The following is a 25,697-nucleotide window of genomic DNA, read 5'->3' on the forward strand; positions in this document are numbered from 1 at the left end:
CTCCATTATTTGCTCTATTTTTCGCTAAACTGTCTCCACAATGGTGGAAAGAACTCCCCACTGACATCAGGAAAGATGAAACTCTGTTCCGACTGCACCTTGGCCCATAAAATTACATTAAAATAAACCTCCAATTCTACTATTGTCTCTAAATGAAAAACTTGAAGCAGTTCAGCATTTATGTAGAAGTTGGTTCTTCAACTTTTGGGGGTGTTCCCACATGGTTAAATGCACATTAGACTCTTTGGAAAGAAGCTAAATAATTCAATTCAATTCAATTGTCATGAGGCCAGTGCAACTTGGAGTAGTCCAGTGATTTAAAGGAAGTGATCAAATTCCAAAGTAAAATTACCAACAACTCAGCCATGATGAATGAAGTCTTAATAACCTAGAGCTTTCTAACCCTTTTATTGGCAGGACATCCATTAGCAGTTGGCAGTCAATTAGCTGTTTCTTGATCCACCATTTCTCTGGTAAAGGTTTGGTTATATTTAGAACCCTGAAAATAAATAAGTATATAGTTAAGGATATGAAAAGATGGAGGTCATGATTAAAAGAAAAAACATGTTTAGAGAAGGGATGCAAATGTGAGAGTCAAAAGCTTTGTATGCCGAACGAGTCACCCAACCTCCTCTGTAAGTGTTTTTGTAGTGCTATAACAACTCAAACTTCAACCTTTGCTTCTTACAGACAACAAGCATCGGCATCACGGCCACATGAGGTCCCTTATCTGCATACATAATCATTGATAGTTTTAAGCATTTTGAACTGCATGTTAGTTTTTATACTTCATGGACCTCTAAAGCACAATATGAAAAGAAATCATTTTGACTTAATGACCCCGAGTTTCAAAAGGAGACCAGAGTACAAATGTAGTTCTAAAGGCAATCAACCCTTTACTAAGAAAGAAGACGTAATGTGTTTGCCAAATTTTGAACTGTTGAGAGATTTCAATATTTGTTTGCATGAATATTCAGTCTTAACATTGAGGACACATTTACATGGAAAATACTCACACAAAAAAAAGGTCCACTTTCTTAGTTATTTCCAGTGCTTTTATACTGTATCCGTACCTAAAGAAGGTTGAAAGCTGCATGAATACCTAGGAAAAAGGACCTTGGATTTCCCACATATTCAGTCCTTGTGTTTTTTTCCTTGCTTTTCTTATTGGGTGGGATTCAGTTGGAAAACGGTGATCTCATGTATCACCAATCGTGATTTACCAAGTGTCATTTTTAACAGTGAATTTTTTATTTCATAGAAAAGTTATAAAAACATTTTGAGGGACTCTGAGGTCTTTCTTATCTAGGTTTATACAGTGCATAGGTACTGGTGTAACATGTTCATTAAATATGCATTAGATGAGTTGGACACAATAGCTAAACAGATCACATTTTAAGTCTATCTTGTATTCATGTGAAATGTTGCGAGTTACAGAGGAAAAGTAGTAGATGAACTTTGATTTATTGTCAGTGTAGCTGTAATAGCCTTGTAGATTAGGAGCCTTTGTGTGCTTAAGATTCCCTTCATTATGCAACAGGACACAGTTTGGAATGCGAGACGGCCGAGACATTGGCAGGCCTGACTGCTCATCTTCTGGCTGACCCCCTCTGCATATCAGTACAATTCCACTGCCCATTGGTATGCATTTGGCTCACGGCACCAACCGGTATAATCATCGCCTCCGTTTAATTTATGGCGTGTGCACAGCTCTCTCCCCTCTGATGCCAAAAGCTCAGCTCAGCACCGTTCGGACAGGGAATACAGGCAAAAAGTAGACAATGAATATTTCAAGAAGCTCGGAAACCTTTTCTTTCAAAATCTTTTATTTTCTAAGGTCAAGTTATGACACAAAACAGTTCTCATGAGAAAAAAGCACCCTGACGAATAAAATGATATAAATAGTCCTGAGAGAAAATTTCTCTGCCGGCTGCGCTGCAGTTCAAGGCCTGTAATTATACTATTGCTCTCTGTAGAGAAATGGCCCGAATTCCTTTCAGAATTGTTGATCTTGAGAGTTGTCACCACAAAGTTAATTTCCCCGGGGAGCACCATATAAATTGCATGCCACTGAACAGAGGTAATAGCTGTGGTCTTGGAGATATGTTTGGCAGCAACTTCTAAGAGGTACACAGAGAGAGCACGAGTAACAGATCTTTTCTGTTACTCGTGCTTCCTGCTCATTATTTTGCGATTGAGAACAAGTGTTTTGGCTACATCTTTGTATATTGCCTTGTGGTCTCTCAGCAATTTGTTGTTATTATGTTCATATTTTTAAAGGCGAGGTAAATTCGGTGGTAATCAAAGCTGATAAAACTGTTTCGAAGCACATCTGTTGATCTGTGGACTGGGGCTTTGGAGCGTTGTAACCTGCAAGCGCTGCCACGTGAGCTAATTGTTGTCAAGTTTATACACATAGTTAAAAAGGTAGCCGCCCCCACATAATCCTAACAAAGCAAACGCATTCAATATCATGTGAATATTCATGCAATCCCTCATGAAAAATAGGTTGGGGGAAGTTTTGCCCCATGCTAATATGAAACTTGTAAACACAGAAATATTCAGTAGACATGGAATAAAAGTAGTTGAAAAGTATCCCCTGATACAGATTCTAAACTCTGGCTAACTGCTGATAGTGAATACTGGTCTGATACTTGAGCCCATTTTCCCTCGTGTTTTTTGGGGGGACTGATTCATATCTAGGAAATATCTATAATTAACATTGCTTCTTAACTGTACGTGCAAATGTCCTTTTTAGGCTTTTTCAGCATTTTGATCTGGAAGGTTGATGAAATTGCCTCATAATTAATCATCAACCTCATAAAGACGGACACATCATCACATTCAGCCTGTTAACACACATCACTGGTGTTGTGGGACAGAGTTGATGTTAGAACTGAGCCGCTGTCATGAGCAACGATCAAGGCCGACGCTGTACTCACGCGCAGCAGTTTGCACCCAAATTGACCTGCAAACAAAAATGTTTAACTCCAGATGTTCAAAGTTTGTTCCTGATGAGATTAAATGTGAGCACTTGTACTTGGTCAAACATGGATTACAATGTTTCAAAGCAACATTGAGAATGTATTTCCTTTCTTATAAAAGCCAATCTCATCAGTTTACAAATTATATTATATTCATTCACAGATTTTATGTAACTCACTCTCAGCATTTAATCACAGATTATGTCATGTGTGCACAGAACATGTACATATCTTGGGACTTGGGTATGTATACAATACAAATTATTATAATCTTTGCAATATATCACATATAAACATACCCCCTGATTACAAGTTGTTGTGTTAACAATTGACATTACCTAGTTTGCAGGTACAGTGCATTACTCCTCTTTACAATCTCAATTATATCCTGGAATGGAAATAACCTCTGCTATTGTCATTTTCATAACGGTCACCATCATCATGGCTGACTTTGATGGATTTCACAATGTGCTGGTGCCATTATGGACATTTTCATGAGACGCATGCTATTCAAATTCCAGTTAAATTTAACAATTTCTTTTGAATATAGTCAGCCATAGACTTCCATCCTTTCTTTACAGCTTATTAACACATAGGGACTCACTTCACAGTTGTCGTCAGCAGACGGTTAACAATGATAAAAGCTCTCAGCAGACAAACAATATCAGGCTCTGCATTCTACTTCCTGAAGGCAGTGAGTGCGTGGCGGCTCGGCATTCCTTAATGCAAAATAGAAAATTGGACTTTCGCATTGACTTTCACATAATTAGAGCGTTGAAGAGGGTCAGGCGACCCATATGGTGCCATTCATAATTGATGGCTTTTTGATAAGTGGCCCTTGTGTGATACTGTACTGTGCAGTGTGAAATCAATCAGTCGAGTTAGTCTTCTTTGGGTTTATCCTCCTCAATATTGTGTTTTTGAAATTTGTTACGTCATGATTAAATAGGATTTTAGGATGTTGTAACTTTGGATGCCGATTTATGAACAAAGTGTGCAACCTTTTGAACATGACCAGGAAGACGTGTCATCAATCCTGAAGGTTAAGCACAACATCTGCGTGACATTTTTCTGATTGTATTCTTATGGCTCCGTGATTGATACCGTGGCACATGTGCCCTACTGAGACCAATGATGGCTTTCTGCTCTGGCTGCCAATTATTCAACATCACGCTGGAGCACTGCATCCATCTAAGAGCTCACTAATTTCCCCCTGGATGTAATAAGGCTTCTTCTGTTAAAACTAACAGCCCTTCTGTCGCGTTTCCTTCACCCTGTGTTCGCTATGAAGCCTGGTTGTTTATTTCTTATACCCACGCACGCACACGCACACACACACACACACACACACACACACACACACACAGTAGGAACATACTAATATACATCTGGGTCTGTATTTAACAAGGAAATCAGTCGTAACTTGCCATGTAATGCATATTCTGCTTCTAGGCCTAGGAGACAGTATTATTGCTAACCGACTAGCCAACCAGTTAACTAACCCCGAACCAGCTAGATAACCAACTAGCTAACTAACGACTGTGCTTCATTCAGTCGACCTGGACTCAGAGGACCAGTCTGCTGGTCCCGGTTCTGCTGGTCCTCCTCCATTCTGCCCTGGTAGAGCTCCTGGTCCTGGTCTCTGACTTTGGTGTCTGTCCGCAGGAGGTCTCATTGATGGTTGAGTCTTTCACAAACACCAGAGGGAACCCAGGTAGCCAAATGACCGGGTCCAGCAGTACATTCATGCTGCGGTTACACTAGCCCAGGGGTGCCCAATACGTCGATCGCAATCGACCGGTCGATCGCAAAGGTAGTGCGGGTAGATCGCATGCCATTAAAAAATAAATTTGATTTTTGAGTCTTTCTTAAACTTTATCGACAAAACCCAGCCGGTTTGCAAATTAATGTCAATCACCTTGGACGGTGCGCCCGCAATGGTCGGCTGTTTGAATGGATTTATTGCCAAGTGCAGGGAGGACGATGCATTCCCTGACTTTATTACCACTGCATAATACACCAACAAGCATTACGCGCTAAAATGCTAAACATGAAAGAGAATCATGGATGTGGCAACGAAGATCACCCGTTCTATTCGAGCGAGAGCTCTTCAAAGACGGCTGTTCCGTGCGCATCTGGAGAAGGCCGACTGCGACCACTCCGACTTCTTGCTACACACTGATGTGAGATGGCTTAAAGGGGGAAATTCCTGCAGAGATTTTGAAAGCTCTGTTCGGAGATAAAGGAGTTTCTCCATGCTGTTAAACATGCAGAATACAACCAACTAAATGACGATCAGTGGCTGCTAGACTTGGCATTTTTAACCGATGTGACCAACATGTTGAATGAGCTTAATTTAGAGCTGCAAGGAAAAGACAAAACCATGGTTGATATGATCAGCTCAGTTAATGCTTTCAAATGAAAAATGCGACATGTGTCCTCAAAGCTGCAGCGCCATGATTTGGGGAACTTCCAAAACCTGGCGTCAGAGCTGGAGACGCAACGGAAGGCGTGTGCGCAACTTGACAGAGCAGCTCGACAATTTCTGTTTGACAAACGCTTTCAATTCTTTGTTTTACTGGAGCTAGTCGCTACATTTATGTGCTACCCATTTTGGGAAGACATTGAGGTTGATTTACTCGCATCAAAAATTGTCTGGAGTGGAGGATGATGTTGACACTACAGGCTGACATTCAGCTGAAGTCCAGAGCTCATGGACAGCTTTGGAACTTACTCAGAGGGAAAGTACCCAAACGTGAGGAAATGTGCCACCTTCTTGACTGCATTATTTGGCTCTGCTTATGTATGTGAGTCAGCCTTTTCCCACATGAAAAATGTGGGAAAAGGCCAAACACCGTTCCACCATGACTGTTGAACATTTGGTCTGCCTGAGGCTGACTACCAGCAGCTACTGTCCAGACTATGCAACCATGTCTGATTCCATTCGGCGAAGTCATCAGAGTAAAATGTAATGACCATATATATATATATATATACATACATACATATATATATATATATATATATATATATATATATATATATATATATATATATGTATGTATATATATAAATATAGATAGAAAGATTTAGTATTATTAATGTAGGTAGATCTTTTTGACTTTTTGACAATGTAATGCAACAATATATATATATATATATATATATATATATATATATATATATATATATTATACATATATAATATCATATATTTATATATCATATACTGTTGAAAACTTGTGGAATATGTTTTTGCATTACAATGTAATGCAACAATATATTGCACAAGTTTTCAACAAAGTGCAATATCATGATTACAATGCACTTTGTTGAAAACATATTTGTTTCTGAAAAAACAATGTAAAGTAAATAGTATATATTTTTTTTACATTTATATAATAAAGTTTAAAAGACATCAGATTTGAGGATCATTTTTCTTTCAGCCAACTTAAAATTGTAATTTGAGGACAGGTACTTTAATTGGAATGGACAAACTAAAATTTCACACTAAGGTTACCTAACCCTAACCCTAACCCATAAAAAGTACATTTCCTGAAACTATAATATTAAGTTGTGAAGGAGCAGTATTTTACTTTTGGGTCAAGCAAATAATTGAGTTGGAAAAAGTGGAAACTTTAAGTTGACTTGCCTTCATTTTAAGTTGGAGTAATGCAAACTATTGATTTAAAAACAATCAAATTATGACATACATCTGACTTAAAGCAATTGTGTTAATCCAACTCGTTAATTTAATTTGAGAAAACTTAATTAATTTGTGTGTTACCAATTGAAGTAATTCAATTGAGTTGGACCAACTATTCTTTTTTTTACAGTGTGGCAAGTGTGGGCACCCCTGCACTAGCCCCTCCACCTCCCATCACCACCCAGTCTTCACAGGTTCATCGGCTTCATCATTTCATCAGCCTAGCTGTCTCAGCAGGACCATCAAGACACCGCCCATGTCTGGACTCCACCAGGTGATTTATCTAGCTGCTCAGGTCAGACGCCCCTTGATTACAAATTGTGTGTTTCTTCTGATTGAAATTGTGATTAAAATCATGTTACATATACTCATCTCATCATTACTATATTTGGCTTAAATTCATTGGGAGCAAAACCAAGCCTGTTAGAGAAAATGGCTGTGATGTCTGCAAAAAAAAAAATGGCAAGGTGAGAGATTAGTAATTCTGTGAACGTAAGAGTGTGTCCATGGAATAGTTTATAGGTCTCTGAAATTGTCAGAGATCTTCAGCCATGTGATTGCATCATGGGAGGTGCCCCTAGTGGAAACTGCTTGGTGAAGTTCAAGCTGGCAGTCCCTTGTCATGTCCACAACCCATCAAGGGTAGAAGTCACACTGGTACCCTCTATGATGCTCCACCACGCACAGATCTACCACTGGCTGCGCTGCAGACGACAACCATCTGCATGCATCTGTTTGTAGTGAACATCATCAACTGCCCTTAAAGTCTCTTGGCGTCAACTGGGACATGGCCCACAAAATAGAGGGTGCAGCTAGTGGGTAGAGTTCTTCTGCAGATTGAAATAGAAGTAAGTTCCCTTCAGGAATACTGCCAGATCAAGAGGGTCAACTAGATTCCTTGTGGGTTTGTAATCCACCCTGATGCTTCATGGCTTGGCTTAAGAGTTTAACCCAACAGAGAATCCTCAACTTGGCCTTGTTCACATGAAATGTCAGATTGTGAAAACCTCTGTTGCCTATCCATATCCACACCTGACAATGCCAATGACAAACTGGATGAAACATTATGCGTACTACTGGCAGGTGCAGGATCAGCTACAGATGACAGGGATGCATCGGTGTGTGCAGAGGAAGATAAACTGATTTGCACGTATACAGAGACAAGTGATGAAAGAGAGAACTGCCTATATAAATGCTTGTAATATTTGTTGACATTACAATGACTGTCAATATACAATTAATGATTAGAACTATGTCTGGTGTTACTTAACACTTTAAGCCCACGACCTAACCCTATTTATTGTTTGAGTTGTGTTTAGAGGTTGTAAATGGGGATTATATATTATTGTAGCCCTGATTCTTATGTTTAATTTGATACCTAACATGTTTTTTTTTTTGTGGGGGGATATATACCATGTTTTCTTGATTTGTACCTTGTGACTTGATATAAAAAGGGCTCAACAGGTTTGAGTCACTGTAGTTTTCAATATTACTATATTCATACTACCATGTTCACCAACTCATCTGCAACGTACACGGAATGCTACTGTCATAGAGCTTCAAGATCTCCTCTCTCTTAAAATCATCACTAAGGCACTAGCTCACAGATTAGAACAAGTCACTCCATCCATAATTCATCCGGATCAAACCGGCTTTATCAAAGGTAGACTCTCTTCCACTAACACACGCAGACTGTTTAATTTAATTAATTACTCATCATTACAACAAGCCAAAACCATCGTAGACTCCTTAGATGCAAAATCCTTCGACAAAGTGAACTGGACATTTCTCACCAGCACCTTACAAAGCCACAATAAACCTCTATATCTACACACATGATCCGCTAAAGGCATCACTCATTAGAAACACATCTTCAATAACAATACCCTGGTTTCATTCCCCCATTTGGTTCAGAAGTATGGCATCGGGATCAATCACTTTCTGGAATATCTGCAACTCAAATCATCCACATTGCACTCAAAATAGTCTGGATAGCTACGTTCACGCCACCTGGCACTGCACACCAGTTCAACACTTTTGGAGAAAAATAACTGAATCACTGTCTGTCTTCCTGGGCTGCCTCATCCCATTATCCCCTTCACTGTTCTTACTCGGAGACTTTTCTACAATAAACCTCAGCAAAACAAACCGCCAATTACTCCTCGTGGCCTTAACTATCGCCAAGAACTGGAAATTGAGGAATAACATACACATCACACACTGGAGAAACCTAATGATCGAATACATTTCAATGGAAACTCTAACCCCCTCCATTATTTACAATACAACAGAACACCACCCCATCCGGTCATCCTTCACTATGTTTTTACAAACTTGACTCATTCTATTAATATCCATATTTTTGTCTTTTTTAGCCTGAAACCCAATTGTAACCCACGTACATGCATACACGCTTACGCACATACATATAAATCTGCTCTTATTTATACTTTATTTGTTCGTTTTCGTTTTAATTTTTAGATGAAATATTAAAAACTTAAAAAATAATTAAAAAAAGACAAATAATATTTTTTTTTTTTAAAAAACAGTGAAGCTTAATTCACTGTGATTACATGCTGCAGTATTCTGTGGTGTTGCCCAGTTCATTATGTTATATTCTTTATTGCGTCCTGCTTGTTTTAGCAACTTTCTAATTTCTCCCACAGTTGTTTATTGCCATTCAGTTCTGCTAGCTAGCAGTCCCTCTCTCTCCCTCTCCTGCTTGTCAAATGTTGAGCTATGTGGAGTTCTGCGTCCTTTAGCGATAAAAGCACAGATAATAGATATGTTTAATTGCTTTGTTGGAAGCACGGCTTTTGTACCATAGGAACTCAGTCATTAGCTACTGTAGTTAGCTAGCCCCCAGTAGCCGGCCAGATGGAGATGATGTCAGCCATCCCCTGCATTCAGCTATCAAGCTCCTCTCCTGTAGGACCAGCTCCCAATTAGGGTTTTGGGAGGCAGACACCCTCTCCTCATTTAAGAGTGGGCTAAGACTTTCCTCTTTAATAGTGCGCATAGTTAGGGCTTAAAGTTCGTGACTGCGCTTGTTAAAGATGGCCGGCCATCCAGAGTCAGGTTCTACTCAAGGTTTCTACCCGTTAAAGGTGAGTTTTTCTGTGAGTTTTAATGATTATTTCCACGAGAGCGGATGGAGGCCCTTTTGAATTACCCAGACAGAAAAGGTGTTGTTGCAAGTTGTCTAAGATCATGTCATATCCAAACATCTAAAAATCTATCAATTTTGGGTCTCTGTAAATTAAAATACGACTTAAAATCTTTTTCACGCTACATAAATCAAACTGACTTGACTAAAGCAGCTGATGGCAGAACATGATTGTGTTCAAATTAAATTTCAATAAGGTGAGGTTAATTTGAAGTATATTGCAATATGAATTGAGGTTAGCAGAAACAGAAGAAAGAAAATGTTGGTGATCAGACAGGGATGAAATCTTCATGAAGCATAGTAGCTCGTATGTCACTGAGTGAACAAAGTTTGATTTGATACCGTCATTGTCATAACTGCTGGCTGTGAAGTATTCAACTCGTCACATTTGAATGGAAGATATACAATTATTTTGTGATTGACCTCATGCAGGATGCAGAGAAGATACACGTCTCTGCATCCTGCATGAGGTCAATTACAAAATAATCAATCTGCATCTCTATTAGGCTTAGTTTTGTCATGTTTTCCTTCCACCGAGTGCCTCTGCCTGAACAAAAAAAATTGATTGTGGCTTCCGATTTCATCACAATACAACATAATGCAGCTTTTCCCCCACCTCTATATACTGCACATATAAACTCCCTGCCACTCCTTCTGCACGCCTCCATAGAAACAATAAAGCCTGAGATTCATAGCTTGTGTTAGGCTGCGTGGCATGTACACAAATCTGTTCAAGTTAAGCTTTGTTACTGTACAAGCTGGCCTACTTTTTGTCTCGGAAGCCCGCTGCCCTTCAGTGCAGAGCTGTATAAAGGCATTTTTGATAAGGGCATTTTCAGCTTTGTTTGTCTTGCATACATGATAGAATGAAAAAACCCTGAGTCGCTGATGACGGCGGTGGCGCCTGCTGATGAACATCAGCAAACTGTTACTGCAGCAATTTGTTTTGTTTCTTCCTGAAAAGGTGGGCAGAACAAACACCAGCACATCCCCCCCAAGTGATGGTGTCCCTGAAGGTCACACAGATTATTTTTTATAAGCCATTAAGATTTTATGGTTGATAGAAGTCTTCCTCAGAGATTATGGAGGATTCCAATGGGGACCTTTTAGAGCCAGCTGATTGCTATCTTGGCCTCCGAGCACACAGAACCTCCATCAAGCCAGAGCTGGGATCAAATAAAAGTTTCCACATTTTAACTTCTGTACAAAGTTGGATATTGGCCGAGACATGGGGAACATTGTGTGATGTGCAGCTTTAGGAGCATTAACCGCACTCCTACTGTGAGCAACCCTATCAACAAGTGATCACTGAGTGATCAGGGGGAAGTCAGCCAATGTGAGTTATGCTCACCGACCACAGCAGCTAATCAAGTCTCACTAGCAAGTTTAATGGAAGGGAAGTTCATTCCAGGTTTTCAAATATTTCTTTCAATAAACTTGATGAACTGATGAACTCAAGGTGTTCGCAAGCAATGTTTAAAAAAAAAAAACGGACAATGCCATGGAAGTCAGAGTCCTCAAAAGGCTATAGGTGTCATGGTCCCCAGTTTGTCCCATGTATGTGTGCGTCTGCCTGGGCGTGGCCTTCCTTTCCCCCTCCTGCTGCCAATCAACCCACACACATGAAACCCATTTCCTCATCAAGCCCCACAGTATATCTGCCTCACTTCTCCCTCAACTCCCTGCCAGATCGTCAGTTCTCATTCCCTGAATGACTGCGTCAGCCGCTTGGATTTTTGCATATTCTTGTCAGTAACCTTGTGCTTTCCCAGCTGCAGCCTCTCTGCTCCCCCGGAGCTGTCCTGGAGAGCTGCCCCCCTCAACCAGCCCGCAGAGGACGCCAGCACTGCTTCCACACCTCTCTCTGGCCTAGAAATAAAGATCATTGTGTATTACTCCTGCGCCGTGTCCTTGCTTTTGGGTCCAGCCCTGCACTACCATGACAATAGGCAGACAAATGAAAAGAGCTTTTGCATTTTCTCATAAAACCAAATGTAAGTTGATGCATTCCCATACAATATTTAACATTCATATTGCAAATCTTAGTCACTTTTTCAATTCAGTTTATTTTATATAGCCCAAAATCACAAATACAAGTTTGCCTCGGAGGGCTTTACAATCTGTACACATAACATCCTGTCTCGGGACATCGGATCAGGAAGAACTCCCCCAAATAAAGATAGTAAAAACCCTTTCCCAGGGAAAAAAGGGAAGAAACCTGAGGGAGAGCAACAGAGGAGGATCCCTCTCCCCGGATGGACAGAAGCAATAGATGTCATGTGACCAGAATGAATAACATAACGCAGTGGTGGGTCGTCAGGGCCTGCTAAGCCTTCTCTGCTGGCCTAAACAGATTTACAAAGTTATAGCTATTTTATGATTACATTTTGTAATGTGTAATTTTTTTGTAATTCTTTTATATATTTATATATATAAAATTAAAGGTTATATCTATTTTATAATATTGTTTTTCACAAATACACTACATGTATTATAATTATTTTTCCCTATTAGCTTATTTTCTCTATTTGTCTCCTGTCTGTTCCTTGTGCCTGGTCTGGCCAGCAAGCTGGTACACCTCTTTATCCAATCAGATCTCACCTCTTTCTCTCTATGGGTGCATCCCAAGTCTCTAAATTGTCGTTTTCTCGCTCCTCGATTGAACCGGAAGTGGTTCTGCGCCGCCATCTTGACAGCCGTCCCAGAGCTCTTATTCTGCTCTGAGGAGCGAGGAGTCATGATCGAGGAGCCCCGAGAGCGAGCTTCCAGGAAGTGTTTTAACGCTGGACACGCCCCCTCACTGTTCATCTGTTATGTGATTGGACGCTGCAGCTGAGCGGACTGATCGCTGGAGTTTCATACCAGAGTGAAGACATCACAGATTAAACTCAAGCTATATATTAGATTTGTTTTCTGATTCACCATCTGGTTAAAACACTTTTTACAACATGTATCTTCCATTCGCTCTTTCATTGGGCGACTGTGGCTCAGTGGTGAGCAGGGTCGTCCTTCAATCAGAGGATCGGCGGTTCGATCACCGGCTCCGCTAGCCCATGTCGATGTGTCCTTGAGCAAGACACTTAACCCTAAATTGCTCCTGTAGCTGCGCCTACGGCGTATGAATGGTTGATAATCCTGATGTGGCTCCTTGCATGGTAACTCCTCATCAGTGTGTGAATGGGTGAATGATGTCATGTAGCGTTAAAGCGCTTTGAGTGGTCGGAAGAAACTAGAAAAGTGCTGTACGGGACCATTCAGTCACGTGAGGCTGGTCGATTTGATGAGTTATTTAATTTTAACCTGAAACATTGAGCCTAAAAAAATATTCCAGTGTTGAAGAGAAACCATAATCATATTGTGGGTTATTTTATAATGATGTCACAATCAGAATTTAAAAACATACAGACGTAAATAATAATAAAAATAAGACTCATTCCGCCGGTAGAAATTGATCCTGCGCGTATAAGCAGGACACATCACAGTATAAACACCACACACTGTGTATAAATACTCAAAGCAGTTTGTTTAACAGACTACAGAGAATACATCTCCACTCTGACAGTGAAGATAACTGTCGTTATTAAGAGTAATAGTAGTTTACACTATTAAATCAACTGCAAACATTATAAGATCATTTTTAATCTTTATTAAGTGGATTTGTATTATAATGTTCGCTAAAACTGTCCATAGCAGAAAACAACTCTGTTCCGATGATCATGTTTACGACACAAACTCCGTCAGCTGTTAAAGCGACTCACAGCTGATCACATGTGATCAGCTGTCAGTCGGCTGCAGTCATCATAAACCGACATCGCTTCAGGTGACGCTTCAGATGAAAGGACATCTCATGTGTCTTAAAACATATTTCCTTGTGTCCTCTCTCCTCGCTTGGTTTCCTTGCGTCTCTCCAAACAGCCACAATCCATGGAAACTTGAGGCGAGGAAGCACAGAGGCTCCTGGAAAAAAGTAGAGTTAGTAATGTGCATGGAAGAGACAATCATTTATCCAGAATTTGTCAGTTTGAATTAATTAATGCAGGGCTCAGCCTCTTTGATTAACATAAGAATAAGAAAATGGCACTTCATATCAGTGACATATCAAAATGATGGTAACACTAAATACTAACTCATTAAATTGAAATCTTCAACAGATCAGTCATTTAATTCCATCCATAAAATCCCATAGAACATTGTAATTATATATTTTTTGTTTAAGTTTAGATAATTTGATTTGATGAATCAAAACTGAGGGAGACCAGTGCTATTTAGGTCAAATATAAGAGAGCACTAAGCCCTATACTTGAAGGCTGCCATCTTTATGAAAACATCCACATCTGAGTTAAAATCATTAATCCCTGCAACCTTCCAATCTTGTTCATCAGCGATACACTTAACACATTCTGCAAAGAAGACAACAAGTACGAGCTAATCAGAGGTCGAGTGGGGCGGGTCTTCGCGGAATGCGATAGCTAAAGTAACGGTCCACGCAACTGCCAATGGCTGTGAAAGCATTCATTCGAAAAAAGGTGAATGAAGAAGAATTTATTTGTTTTCTCTGGGATCTTTTAGATCAATTTCAAGGTTTTTATTTTGCCATTTGAGGAGGGACTGAGAAGGGTTTGCATGTTCCACATTTATCTGAAGTCTTGTTCTTGACCCGGTCTCAGTTCAGCGAGTCTTGACTACAGCGAGTTGACAGTTGTGTCTTTAGCTTCTATATAGCACATAACTTGATTTCAAATCTAAACCATTGGACTCTACCACATTACTGTGAATAAGTAAGCAACCTTTATGGATCAAGTTAGAAGAAACAAACATATAAATGTGTAAGAGTTGAATACTAAAATATTCTCTGCTATCAGCTTGATCAGGATTGTGTGGGAGTGATCCGATCAACAGAACAAACAAGCTGACCCTCTGTCATTCCCTCATTCAACCATGTTCTATTCTACAGAGCTTCACAAGGGTCACATGGTATTAAAAAAATAACGTCATCAAAACCAAAAACTAATATCAGGCGTCACGATATAGGGTCTCATAAACTGGCCCGTACGATACCCTTTATAAATGATGCATTCATAATCAAAAAGGACTCCTGCAGTGTTTATTGGATCCACAGTTCTGAGCGGCTGACAGAAGATGACTCGTGACAGTATTCTATATCTGTGCTTTAATTTAAATAGCAATCCACCTGCAGCGCTCCTCTCCTCCTCCCTCTGTGTAGACTTCAGAGTCACTCTTGAAGTTCACTCTTCCTATTCGTCGGGATTTTTAGGCCAATGTCTCTGCGCATTACCCACCAGCTCTCTGTCAGTGGCGGGCTGTCTGCGTAACGCAGCCTCCGGAGGTTTCCTTTCACTCCTCTCAGACAGCAATCAGATCTCAATCGGATCAGAATGTGGACACTGGAGACACATTTATACCATGTGTTAATGTCGTCAGGTTACATCATAACTACGTGCAATCTGGATGAGAGATGCATTTTAATGTGAGGTTTTACGGTTTATTTTTCTCATATGGTGTAATAATCAGTGCTCATGGTCAATCAATCTATTTGCACAGGTATTTCAGTATTTTGTATGCCTGTTCTCTTTAATAGACATCCTTTAGTACAGCAGTACATTGAGATTTTGGACCCTTTTGAATAATTATTATTTAGTGTCATCACTTACCAGGTGGGTAGTCACATGACTGTCATATATGCATGTACAAGATGTGATGTTTCCTTATTGATGCTTGCTTTGCTCCACTAGCACGCTCCTGACACATTGCCTTTGTCAACATAATAAGCATGGACATCAGGATTCAGCCCACCTGTCTATCTCATGTCTTTCAAAGGGAACTCCTTATCTTGGAGTTTGAGGTGATATTAGGTCACTGAAAATAAGATATTTATTTAAGAGATTTAAATATGTGTTTAACTAAAATGTGTGTCACATCTTAGTAGGTCGCTGTCAAGCACTTTCCCCTGCAGGTGGCTACTCATGATTCACAGAGCTCCGCCCTCGCTAAACTATCAACGTACTAACGTAAAGATACTTCCAGACAAAACACACAGCATCTGCTGATAAGTATCAAGCGGCAGATGAGCGCAGAAGAGCGATTCCTCAACTGCTGCAGCAAACTGAGCCAAGTAGATCTACTTTCAGGAAGTGGATCACGTCTCCAAACTCCACTGCTGCTGCTGGTTCTTTGTCAGCTCATGAGACACTGAGGCGTCCGTTAGTAAAGACGGATCCTCCTCCTCCGTTTGCGGTGCTCTAAAAGTCTGTAGTGAGGACGCTCAGTGTGAACGTAGCAAAAGATATGCATTTAAAATTTAAACCTTGTGATTACAGGACGAACACATGAGCCTCAAATATAGATAGTCAAGGTCCGCAATGTTGTGTTTTTAATTAACCTCAATGTAGCCGACACATGACAATTTTTTGCAGTCCTCTTCATAAGAGTTTGATAGTTATAAACAGGTAAAATAGCAATACAATGTCAATAATTGTATTTTTTCTTGTTCTATAATTTCATAAATACACTAAAATAACTATAGTTTTTGTGTATATAATATTTTGGATAGGAAAGGTTGCTGACCCCTGTATTAGTATTATACTATCTGTAGAGTTAGACTCCAGTGGTTGCTGTGTAGTATTGTTAATGACTCATGTGATCCAAATATTTCCAATAACTCCAGAGCTTTGTTAAATCTAAATGTTTTATCTCGTGAAATATTCTGCTTTAATCCATATTTGTTGCCGTTCAGCCTTTCAACATTTTCAATGCCACTCTGTGCATTAAGGTGTAATACAAATGTATTTGCTTCTAATGGGGTATAATATGCATCTTGTGCACATCAATAAATAAATAAAGAATCCAAAGGCAGCATCTGCAGTTGTCTCAATTTAATTGGTAGATGTATGGAAAAAAATAAGGCTGCCAGCATCGCAGAGCATCGTCATGCGAAAAGTGACATTAAACTACAGTTCTCATTTCATGAGGAGGATGTATTTGATCTTGTTTGGAAGGAATACTCAGGAGTACTCCGGTCAACTTCACATCACATGCCCAGTTTGATGTACAGTAAAAAAAAAAGAGAATACAGTATTGAAGCAAGAAAAAGTAAGGGTAATGAAAGGGATTGTAAAAGTTATGTAGAAGTGACTCAGAAAGACAACGGAGCTGTGAAAAATCTATATGCCTGTAGAAAAATGTCAAGCTGCTTCTCACACCACCCACCATGTGTCAGAATGGAGCGGTCCCTCTGCACTGTGAACACGGGAAGGGAGCAGTGGAACAGCAGCATTATCCGATTGAGGAGAAACTTTGAAAACTTAATTGTGAATGTGTCTTAAATCTAATTGTGGGATTTACTTCCCCTGTAGGTGAGAGAGCTCACGCAACCTGATTGGTTGTTGTACCCCTGCAGGGCTGTGTCTGGCTGACCCCTGGGCTCTGTGATTGGTGTGTTTGCTAATCAGAAGTGGCAGCCTGATTACACCGCTGGTCTGGGGAATAAAGCGCCACTGAGGAACCTTGGAGTCACCTTACACCATATGAGCCAGCTGGAGAAAAAATAGCTCGGTGTCACTTTCCACCTACACACGCACCTAAGATAATCACTGCAGGTTGTGGAGGTGGGCGGTACAAGGGAATTATGGTACAGCCTCTGTTTCATTAGGAGATGGAGTCGATGAATCAACAAGCTATTTCTAGCCGGAGGAGCATTTAATGAGTTTGGAAACTCATCGCAAAGTGATGTGGATATAATTGTAACTGACATTTGTCTTCATGTGTAAATTAGATTTGCTCACAGTGATGCAATTCTCAGCAAGAGTTTTCACGGCGGCTAGGATGAGTGGAGAAGTGAATCCATGAACAATGAGTTCCTGTAACTGTAAATGAATTACGCTACAAAGTCGAGGAAATGTCAAGCCTCCGTTACTCCTGAGACAGGCAGCAAAAAGAACACATCCGGGATGAAGAAGAAAGTCAGAAAAGTAAACTTATTATTTCCTTTGAATAAACACTTGAGTTGTCAGTAGTTGTTTTTGTCTTGCAGCACACAGCTCCTTCAACAGAACCTGTTCTCATTGTGGAATTTCCAGGTTTAAAGTGATATTGCAACACATTTGTGAGTAAAAGATTGTCAGTTCTTATGCATGTGTGTTATGTACAGAGCTGGGACCAGATACGTACTCTGAGTAGACTCCCTGTTTGAACTTTGCAAATATGGTTTATTTCCATCATAACGATAGAGATATGCAAGGGTCTTTTCTATAATTTCAATCCTTTTCAAGGTCCATGAGCTTGATTTCTACCCCCTTAAACAGCCTTAATCTCTCACAATGCTCCACCAGTCTTTAAAGGGTCCTCCACAGATTTCCTATAACATTGTTGGGCTCACAGTAGATGGCTAGCCTGCAGCAGAGATGAGCAGCGGGCTTCAGATTTCTAGTGAGTTCACTTCTTTTTAACTCCACACCTTCAGGGATTTTCATTTTCAAACTTGCAGTCTTCCGACTCAACCGGAGGGCATACTTCACACAGCTGCCTCTGGAGACACGGAATGCTTTTCACTACTTTTCTTCACATGCCGTCGCACTCGGGCGGACACCCATATGTCCAAAACCAAGTTAACCCTTAGGAATCTGCGAGCGCGGACCCGTGGTATACGATGTTTACGTTTTGTAAATATCTTTTCCTTTGCGATAATTCTGTTATTCTGTGACTGATGACGACGCGGACACTGTTTACCAGGTAGGTCACAGCTCAGCTGCCCGTACACCTGTTGAACTGTTCAAAGTGTGTGAAGTTAGTACTGACTAGTGGTCATTTATTTGACAGAGGATTCATCACCGCCATCCCCTCTAGCCCGGGTCTGTTTTCTATTTCTCAACATGTATATTGTGTAAATGTATTTTTAAATTTATAATACACATTTTATTTGAAAACAATGTTGTAATGGTGTAAAAATTTAGTTTTAGACATTTATTTACATGTTTCTATCATTTTATTCATACATGTTACTGCTTTTGTGAACCTAAGACCTTTGGTAAACAAATTTCAAGCACCAAAACCGTTCTACCACTTTCACAAGAGATATGAAGAATTTCCAAAAATATCGATTCAAATTTTCAGCTTTCGTCATATTTTCTCTTTAATTCAATTCAGTTTGTGTGAGTATTAATGACTTGGAGGAGTAGATTCATTTAGGCTGACATATTCCTCATGTCTCAGCCAGGTTTCAGTAAGACAGAACACATCAATATGATATTAATATATTAATGAATTTACTAATACAGCTTTAGAAGACAAAGATCTAATAGGTAGGAGTCCACATTTAATTATCCTATTGTGTTGCTGTTAACCTTTATGAGGTTGTTTTCTATAACACCTCTTCTGGTTACTTTTGATTTATAATTAAAACAATCTGTTTTAATCCCGGTCGGTGTGAGCAGATTTGCGCCACATAGAAAATAATCATCTTTTTTTAATACTTTTTTTAAATGAACACTACCAGACCAGAGGAGATAATATAGTATGTTTACACTTGTGCCTTATGTAAATGGTGCCTCATTATATAGAGCTGAGATTGTTCTGCAATTTTTGATGTAAAACATGGGTATGTATCTTATATGCAAGTGCCTTAAAAGGAGAATTTAAGAAATTATGTAAAGTCGAGAAAATGACTCCAGAGGGTTAAAATGGAGTTACTAGTTGTTTGACCTGTCCAGATAGCGACGCTATCATTGATCCGTCACAATGATACATTTGATAAACAGGTACACTCAAATGAGCGACGAGGGCTGCTGTGAAGCTCATGGTCGGAGTCATCAACCTATCCGAGCCGACCAGGAGCCGGCGGCCCCACGGGCAGACTGCTGGTCAGAAGTTTCAACATATTTTGGGGAACACCGCCTCGGACAAAGATAGACAATCACCTCGTCACCGTTCAGCTCTGCTTTGGGCGACACATTCAGAAGGAGGCGGGGTGGAGATGTGAGATTTTTTATGACAGTTTGCGGGTGGAGTTATAAGATTTAGTCAAAAGCTGTTTTTTATACTTTTCTTTATTGGTCAAACGTTTGCAAAGCCTAAGGATAGAATTAAAGGATAATAAAAAAAATGAAATTGATAAAATATGGAGATACAAGTCCTCCCCAATAACTACCACTTTGAAGTGTCAATCACCTTCATGTGTGCACACAGTTGTTGTCCATATTCATGTCGTTGCTCTCCAACACTGACGGGTGATGTTTCATTGCTCAGCACTGCACAGGAAGGCGAATGAGAGAGCAGGACAACCTGCATTGGAATTTTCTTTGTTAAAACTTTTCTAGAGTTTGTCGCCATTGTGCACAAAGTGTGCCGTTTAATTGTGCCAATGACCACTGTGACAGTGTTTGCTACACTTAAACAGTCTTCACCAGATACTCGACACCAATGGACAATTGACTGAAGTGCTTTTTAGAACATGTCAGATAACCGAACAATGACGGCGTACCTGAAGAGACGTTTCCCCTCCAAAGCTTGTATCTCTGTAATAAGGTAACCATCCACTCTCAATAGTGTAATCTACAGCTTGACTGCTCTCCAGGGATCACAGCACCGTTAACATTTTATTACCACACCTTTGAGGCCACAATGATGAATTTCCTTTCATCAGCTCGTGCTTTAACACTTTGGCTCCCTGATGTCTTTTTAAAAGGCACTGCTCAATAGAGAGTATATGAGGTGCGTCCGCATATAAAATGTCACTATTAAAAATGCCCATAAAAAGAACGTCTCCCATGGTCCCTTGCAGCTAACATTTCTTCCTCTTCATCTCTGAAGCTGGCAGACCTTTAATACTTTTTTCCCCCCATCATGCCCATCTGAGGTGAAAATGAAAGGCAATAGTGTTTTGCTGCCGGAATGGGAGAGAGGGAAGTGGAGCAGAGCCGCTGAGCTCTCTGCGAGGCCAGCTGATTGGCTGATGAGGATATGCAAAGGCTCCTGGGAAGAGATGGGGGGGGAGTTAGAGGTAACACTTCGCTGCACGCCACTGGCTAAGGAGACATGATGTTTGGATAAGCGTGATTGCAGCCATTTATATTTCACCAGAGGTGAGGAGGGATAGGAGTCCACTGAGGAGACCTGGTAGGTTATACACATACCATACAGTGTCCTCACACAGAGGAGTCCTACTTCATATATTCTTGTGATAAACTCAATCTATTTCTTGTTTGTCTGTGTGGTGGCAGGGGCGTGGTTAGCGCAGCTGCAGAGGGGGAGGGGAGAAGCGACTCAGGGAACAGGTGCTGGGATGAGGTGTGATCAGCCTCAGCTGGGTGCAATTGTTTGTGTGTGTGTGGGGGCTGTGTCTCCCATATAAGCGGTGGCTGAGGAGGAGTGGAGAGACAGGTAGCAGAGACGGTGAAACGACGACGACCCAGACATACCTGCACTTTACCTGTCGAAAATAAAGCTTGTTACGGACCTGCAAACTACGGTATGCTGCCCTCTGTGTTCCATGTGCCCAGCCCCACGTTGGGCGCCACTGTAACCCCACGAGTATCGGGCAGCACACCGTAGTTTGCAGGTCCGTAACAAGCTTTATTTTTGACCGGTAAAGTGCAGGTATGTCTGGGTCGTCGTTTGCTCGACTGTCAGCCGTTCCACCGTCTCTGCTACCTGTCTCTCCACTCCTCCTCAGCCACCGCTTATATGGGAGAGTCTCGGGCGGCACAAAGGCAACAAGTTGCGGATTTGAGGTTAGTAAGATACTTTATTGTTTCCGGTCAGCTGCACCCGCCTGCTTGTCTCTGACCCGTGGACTCTGTTTCGGCTACGTCGCCTCTGCTCGCCGCTCTTCCCCGTTCATCAGACGCTACTCCTGTTTTACTACTTTTAACTACTCCTGGGGAGAGAGTAGTTAAGTTTGGAGTCCGAGTTTGTTGTCTAAACATGACCAGTCTAACTGTACCTTGCTAGAAGTTACATTTCAATTCAAATGTTGTGCACGTTTTTGTATAAATGTTTCAAATTTCAGCCCCAAAAAATGTGAATAGGTATTTCCTTTACTATCTTTGTGAATGTGATTTTTACTTGTACTAGCAGCTTGGCTCTAGGGACGGCAATCGCGTTTGATCAGTCGGGTCCAGACGGGAATATCTCAACAACTATTGGATAGTTTTCCATGACAGTCATGATCCCCACAGGATGAAACCTGAAACCCTCCTTGCTTTTCCTTTGACACGCCATCAGGTGGACAGTATTGGTTTTAAGTGAAGTAATGTCCAATACTTTGATTTATGATGCAAAACTAATTCCCATCAGTTGAAGCTGCTTTTATGTTTCATTCTAAGTGACAAATGTATGCTAAAAAGCAGCTAGCATGTTATCATTTTTATTCAAAACAGCGACAGACATATTCAAAGAAAAAATAATAAATATATATATATATATATATATATTTTTTTTTCAGAGAAAAGTTTGTGAAAAAACTCAGTAATATCTTACAACAGCTACTCACTGTAATTTGTATCAAACTTATTCTACTCAAACAGGAGGAAATATTGTATTTGTTGGACTGTTTTTTCGGCTGCGACTTAATCCATTGTTCTAATGATTTAAAATAAACTCCAGTAATGAAGGAACATGTCACCCAAGGAGAAGATATATCAGACTTTGGTACACACATAATACTTGCTAGTAAAAGCATTCATTGTTTGCTCTGTAGATGGAATTTTTTTTATCATGAATTCAGAATATCACCAGATGTATCCTTTTAATAGTCACATCAAATCAGCAGCAAAGTCTAAATACCATTAAGTTACAAAAGGCAAGAATCCAGGGATTTAATTTTCAGACTGAGAGAAACTGGCCTCCATGTTTTTTTTCTCTTCAGCAGTTCTTTCATAACTATACTTTCAGGACACTTCAGCTCATTTATAACCATTGCATAAAGAAAGAGGCGTACATCACTTCCCACGCAAACGTTGTGATCTATAAAACCAAAGTTTAAGCTCCTGTACGGAGACTCTGAACCATGTGTGGAACATTTTGGGGACACGGGGAAGTGGCGACGCCAGATGGGGAGGTGGTGAACTGAAGCCAGACTGGAGAAATGAAATGCGAGAGGCATTATTACAGGTATAATGATACCTCTCATTTAATTTCACTTCATATCACTCATTACTTTGCATGTCTATATTCTCTTTATCAGAAACAGGCAAACCAGCAGTGTTATTTGTGCTCAAAATAGTATACATAACTGTACAGACATTTATAAAAGATATGAACCAACAAATACAATTTTGCTTAATATTTCATCAGCGTTCTGCACCCCGGAGCGCAGAGGAGAGGGCCGGAATACTGACACAGCTGAAGCAATTATCATCGTCGGTAAAATACCGTCAACTCTGGTTAAAGAACTGCAGAACAGAGCAATACTCTTCTAATACTGTCCAGATATAACCAAGAACGATATGAGTTTTCATTCAGTGTTTGTGAGTAAAATCGCTGCAGTGAACACAACTGTATTTATGCATTCATGTTGTATTCTGTAGAGACAGATTCAGCGTACTGTACACAGCCATCTGATGACAGCATCAGAGCTCACTGGAGCAGAGGAGTCACCATGACAACTGTCACTCACCTTCTCCAGTCACCTCAATCTCCACCACCTGCACATAACCATTGTGTAAATTAAAGTCTGCAAATAAATCCAGTGACAGCTTTCATACGCTCACTCAGCATCTTCATTATCAGTCTAATCATAATGCCATATAAAAAAGTAAGTAGATAAATTGTATTCACCTATCAAACTTCCTTTTTTTAAATGATATCCAGGGTGGTGGATACTGGATGTCACGATCATTTTGGAATCAGTCTGATTGCTGTAAATACTACGGTGACATTTAAATACTCTGAAGCGGGTCTGATTGCGTAAATGGAAGAATTAGGAGGAACGAGTGCTCTTCCTCTCGGGGGGTCTCTGATTCATCGTAAAGACCCTCTGATCAGCAGCTCATTTCAATGCATCAACATTTATGAGGTGCTTTGCATTGAGCATTTATGATTTGACATTTATAAAAGGAAATGCTCACTGGCAGCGTATGGAAGGTTTCATATATTTGAATTAGTTTTTGCCGTACGCGCATTTCCTGTTTTGAACGTAGACGCACACATTTAGTGTGGATCCTAAGCACTTTTTTATAAATGAGACCCCAGAACACAGCTAACAAAGACAGACCAGTTATTCATCTCACCTCGCAACGTCTTTATATTGCTACAGTATAGAGTATAGGTATATTTATACTTTGATATATGCACTTTATTTTAATTCAAACTCAGAACCTTTATGGCAATCCGATTTTGTGTGCGCCCCCGCACTTCTATGTTTTTAGTTCGGGGCAATTTAGCCTCCGAGGATGACGGACAGTATTTCTGGTGCTCAATGGTGTTTTCCTCGTCAATGCGTTGCTCGTTGTTGACCGCTCTGATCGGCAACTTGAAATGCGTTGAGAGACGACGTGCACGACCAAATCGTCTCACAGGTAGCCAGTTTACAAGCACATTTAAACAAATAAAAAGATAACCCATTGTCAGACAATAGCAAGATTGCATGTAGGCTCATGTGTCCCGCCTCTTTCGCTCATCACATGAATTGTTTACCTTCATACTACCAATAACGACAATACCAAAACTCTTCTAATCCTCTTCTGTTGTTTTTGTTATAGTATAATAATAGAATAACAATACCTATATTTGCAATGATAATGACTGATTAATTCAAGCTTCCGTGTTTATTTTTACAGAGCTGGTTTGTTTGTTAGTTTTCTAATGAAGAATCCTTTTGATATGTATTTCAAGTCTCCTCAATCAGCGTGCAATGACCACATCATTGTAAGTGTTGTCTACTCATGAATGAGTTACAAGGTGCATTGTGTTGTCATTGGTTTCCAGGGGAACTGAGATGGCAGTGCAGTTGGAACAAGCCTGATAGAAGCCATGTTTCTCTGTTCTTCTCAATTCCACATAAAGAACAATGAAATCCTTTCATCTTAAAATCCTCCTTGACTCACCAGGGACTGTGGGACTGTGTTTTGGGGTTTGCTCTTATCTATCACTCTTTGATAAAACTATATATTACAAACCTTATCCATGTCATTATACTCACTTGTACAGTGACTGAAATAGGATTTGATGAAAGCTGCTTATGTTTTAAGTAAAAATCTCAAGATTGTCATTTAAATAAATGTGTGTTAAGTCATCTTTTGCCCGGGGAAGTACAACGGTGATTGAGCCTGTGGCCCACTGATTAAAGTACCGAAAGGAAGCGGGATCCAAAAACACACCTTGTTAGTTCCAAGAGAACTGAATGAAAGCGATAATTAAGATGCTATTGACTGCTGCCCCTATGGTGCTCTGAAGGCATTAGATATACAATGCCAACACCCCAGCAGGACTTTAGGAACAGGTCGCTATGGGGGGTGTTGGTCTGTGGTGAACAGGGTCGTCTGTCAATCAGAGGGTCGGTGGTTCGATCCCCGACTCCGCTAGTGTGTGCTTGGGCAAGACACTTAACGCCAAATTTCTCCCGTAGCTGTTATTGGGACTACAAAAACCCTTGCTGTAGTACATTGGTGTTGCAGAGTGTGGCCTCTGTTACCTCCATAAACAATCTTTGGCTGAATCTTTTTCTGTGTGTGTGTGTGTTTGTTATGATGTACACAAAAATTCATAAATGTCAGGGAAGAGGTGTTAAAGTAGTTTGATGGGCCTTGTAACCAGGCAGCAACCTTCAGTTCTGCCTAGTGAAGTTATGTGCCTTAAACTGGCATTCTCTTTACTGACCATCAGTAAG

Source organism: Taurulus bubalis (genome assembly GCF_910589615.1).
Source record: "Taurulus bubalis genome assembly, chromosome: 1".
Lineage (NCBI taxonomy): Eukaryota > Metazoa > Chordata > Actinopteri > Perciformes > Cottidae > Taurulus > Taurulus bubalis.